Genomic DNA, 4,392 nt, shown 5'->3' with positions numbered 1-4,392 from the left:
CCATATTCTTCTATATGTACTTAGCTGCCAGGCAGCCTGGAAAGCAGCTCCTGCAGTTAAGTGGGGAGGCAGGGATTGTGGCCCCCATAGGTAGGGAGAGAGTTGGGTAGGGTTGGGGCTGCTGCCCAGCTGGGCAGTATGTGGGGCTTTGGTCCTGGAACCACAATTTGCAGCTGCTGGGCTCTGGCAGAGAACAGGATGGGACTATGGGCAACTCATCTGGGGGGTGGGAAGAAGTGGGGACAGCTCCCTGTCCCTGCACGCACTCCGGGAGGGCAGGGAGGACCAGTGCACCCAAGATCTGTGCACAGGGTTGGGGCAGGCTGACTCCTGCGGCTTCATTCTCCCACCCTGCTGCCCTCCCTGGAGCCTCTGCAGCCCAGCAGATGCAACCCAGCATTGCAGGGCGCAACAGGGCTGTGTAAGAAAACTCACTGCCACTGCAAGCTCTGCGCTGGCCTGGCAAGGTGCTCTCTTCAGTGGAGGTGGTGGCGTGGTGTTGTACCCCTCACTGCTCCTTCATGCACAAGGGATGTCTTGCCAGGGCAGCATGGAGGTCACAGTGGCAATGGGTTTCCTTGTGTGGTTCCATTCTGCCCTGCAGCACTGGGTTACATCTGCTGGACTGCCCTGGGGAGGGCAGCAGGGTGGGAGCCTGAGCTGGCAGTGGGTAGCCCATCCTCACTCCACACACAGATCTGGGTGGCACGGGTGTCCCCTGTCCCCTTGGGAGTGTGCACTATGGTGGGGAGCCACCCCCTCAAGCCCACAGCAGACAGCGGGGGTTGAGAGTGGGGAGCTGGGCTCTGCTCCTCTGCAATAGCCACCGCCTCTTGACAAGGAGCTGTGGACCTGGGTCCCTGTCCCTGTAGCCCTAGAAACTGTTAGGCCCCTCTGGCAGGGCAGGGGTAGCAGGGGGCTGTTGTTATGGGGTGAGAGGCACCAGCAGGGCCAGGGCGTTGTAGGGATGCTTGGTGCATTGGATCAAGTAATTCAGATTTTGGGGAAAGCATGTGTGGAAACTATGAATTCTGATGGTTTTTCATGAACATATGCATGGGGCCAGGAATACAGCCTCAGGCAGAAGTGGAGAGCAGCTCCCCCAGCTGCCTCCAGGTAAGTCTATGGGGGGCGTGCAGTGGGAGGGCAGACTGAGGCCTCCATGGTGAGGGAAGGAGTAGTGTGCTGGCCAACCAGGGTGGTGAATGGAGCCTTGGACCAGGGCATGGAGTAGGACAATGCCATGGGTGGTTTGTCCAGGGGTTTTGGGGGTTCAACAGCAGGCACTGCTGCACACACTCTGAGGGAGGGGGCATGGGGGGGCACCAGATTTGTACATGGGGTAGATGTGGGCTGCTTGCTGTGGGCTTGGGGCTTCTCATCCTGCTGTTCCCCCATGGAAGCCCCACACCGGCTATGCTGCTATGTCAAGTTGCCCCCTGACTAGCTGGCAGCAGCAGCAGCAGTGTCACAGAGTTCTGCTCCTTACTTTTGCCGAGTGGGCAGGGGGCATCTCATTATGGTGGTGCAGAGCTCCTGGGAAAGGGCAGCAGGGTGGAAAGCCCTGAGCCTACAGTGGGCACGCCCCCTCCCCCCCACCGCCTTGAGCTCCTCTCAGCTTTGCTCTGGCCATGCCACTGGGGGACGGGCAGCATCTTACCACTACCACCCCCAAAAAAATACAAGGCAGCACCTAGGATATACTGTATTTGTTTGATGATTCTTCTGATAAGTTCCAGTGTAGGGTTACTGTCCAGTCCAGTTACTGACTACCAAGGGCATGCAGTCACAGGGTTTTTCTTTTTGTATTTACCAGTTTACTGCAGACTATTTGAATTGATCTTTCAAATGTATGGTCTATTTCTCTAATGTTTTATCGAGTGTCCTTTTTGTATAAAAGCAGATTTTAGGCTGGTCAGGTGGGCATCATGAGTGTTATCCTGTGAGCAGAGGTGGTGCTATCTGAGGGCCTAGCTGTAGATGACAGCTTTGTTTGGTGTGCTTGGAAAGATTACTGGTCTTGTGGACATAGTTATGATGGTCTGAGGGTATTATTTTGAGTTGTGTTTTTGAGCCAGGCTTTGTGAAAATGACTTTGGGGGAGTAAACAAGCATACAGGACAAAACAAAAAATGAAGAACTCCCAAGTCATATCATTCAATACTTTTGTTGTTGAACTCCTGTAAGGTGTATAATAAGCTTTGGTAATAATCCCATTTTAAAAACAGCAAAAGTGATATAGATTGACACAGGACCAAAAACCGTCTTAAACCCAATTTCCATTTTCATATTTTTATATTTTATTGTTTTGCAGAGGCAATCTCTAAAGACCAAATATTGTGTATCCATAATGCAGGTACAAGTACAATCAAGTCTCCTAGTAACTGGTTGCATCTTCCAGTATGTAGATAAACAAGTAATAGTAATTTCACTCACAAAATGTTACCAGTGTCTGCAGACAGTAAAGAAACATGAGTTCTTGAACATCTGATCCCCACATCTTTGCCAAATCTAGCTAGATTTGGAACTTCTAGTTTCTAATTTTATTATTAGATTTTTGTTTTTGTTTTTGTTTTTTTTACAGGAGGTAAGATGATTACTTGCAACCAGAACTAAACATAGTATTCACTAACTAAATACTTTTCAGTATAATTAGTATCACAGTTCTGAAAATAAAAGCATTTCTTGAACAAGAATGTTTCACAATTGTCTGCTTATGTTTAGACAAAACTTGTATAGGGATCAATTATTTTTCTTCATTAATCTATAAACCTAGAATTTTATATAGGAAACCATTACAAATGAAGACAGTATTTTTCTTTTCTTTTTTTTCTTTTCTTTTTTCTTTTTTGCAAAACTTATAATGAGTGGGGTGTTTTCTTAAGGAGAACATATAACCAATCAGGCAAGTAGCCCATTCCAATTTAGGTACCAGTGCTTTTAGCTGCTTATTCAGTATAATACCTCACATTTCAAAGGTGGTTGTAATATATATCAATCCACTGTTTTAGTAATGTAAAAATATCCAAAGCAAAAAAAGAAAATTATTTGCAGGGTCATACTTAAATACTTAACTTTTTTAGTGTAAATAAAAAGAATATAATCTTATATATTTAACCTCTCTACATACCCCAAAACAATGAAACAATGGAAATCACACAAATAATCAGGACACCATTCAGAAATGTACAACTCATTCACATACAGAACATGACCAGAAACAGCTCTCAGTGACTAACACCCAGACCTTAATTCTTTTCCTGTAATTGTATTACTACACATTGGGGTCTTATTCAACTTCCGCTGAAGTCAATGATAATTTCTTTTGATTCAATGAAAACTGAACTGAGTTCTTCTGTGCCATTTTAGCATTCTAAATACTTGAATTATATTATCTGTTAATATACTATATTATAATGAGTATTTAATTATATAGTATTTGATCTATAGTTTCAAATAAAATTTGTTTTGATATAAGCCATTCTTGTTTTAATTTATAATGGATATAGTATTAGAAGCTCATGCAAAGTATATTTATTATATACGACATTGTTTTCATTATACTATAGCCCTGAGGACCCTGTCAGAATCCACACTTCTGTAGAATGCTAATTACACCATATAAATATAAGTTACATCTTGGTGAGCTTTATTTCCTTTTTGGGCAGATATTAGATGGTTTTTAAAGGGTTTACATGAGGTTTTTAAGACCCAAGTAGACAAAGCCTTCCAACCCTAACTTGCTATGATTCTGTTATTCTTGCATAATTATGATTTCAGTGGTATAAAGTGCTTATAATAAATGCAAACATATGCTGAATCACAGCAATTTTAGACAGTGTTCAACATTAATGGTTCCTATTTTGATGAATGTAGTCTTTAAAAAATATTAAAGAATATTCATTTACACATTTTAATTAATCTGGCATTTAACTGCGATGTTTAAAAACTTACCCAAATCTTATGTAAGTTCTTTAGTGCTTTTACCTTCAAGAGACACTATGCCTCCATTATAGGATAAATTAAATCTTTTATTTTTCTTTCTGCCCCCTTCCCCCTGAATCTTGTGAGGGGTAAAACTCAATTTAGAATGAAAAGAATACTAGAGCTCATCCATCCCTTTACCCTTTCCTGCTCTTCATGCGGGCACTAATGATTCTTTCAAAATTAGTCTGGGGGAGGAAAGTGAAGGGATCTGGGGTACAGTAGTATTCTTGTCAATTCTCCCTATGGATAGGAAAAGTCCTGAAAAAAAACATAATATCATTGAAGTAAGCATGTGGTTCAGAAAGTTCACTAGGGGATTGGATTTTTTTCATAATACAGATGTTCTGAGAAAGGAGGAGGAGGAAAAAAGGATATGTTATTATTTTATATATCAAAAAATATATT

General features: G+C 42.8%; 1 long non-coding RNA gene across 1 annotated transcript in view; it reads left to right on the top strand.

The window, feature by feature from the left end:
* Positions 1-1,218: 1,218 nt before the first annotated feature.
* LOC109302522 overlaps positions 1,219-4,392 on the top strand; it is a 15,182-nt gene continuing 12,008 nt past the window's right edge. The window contains exon 1 of the long non-coding RNA XR_002098825.1: positions 1,219-1,230. This is a non-coding gene — a long non-coding RNA (uncharacterized LOC109302522). The remainder of the gene's footprint in view (positions 1,231-4,392) is intronic.

This window comes from Gavialis gangeticus, unplaced genomic scaffold (genome assembly GCF_001723915.1).
Source record: "Gavialis gangeticus isolate Ggan-Ray unplaced genomic scaffold, GavGan_comp1, whole genome shotgun sequence".
Lineage (NCBI taxonomy): Eukaryota > Metazoa > Chordata > Crocodylia > Gavialidae > Gavialis > Gavialis gangeticus.
This window is presented reverse-complemented; position numbering and strand designations above follow the sequence as displayed.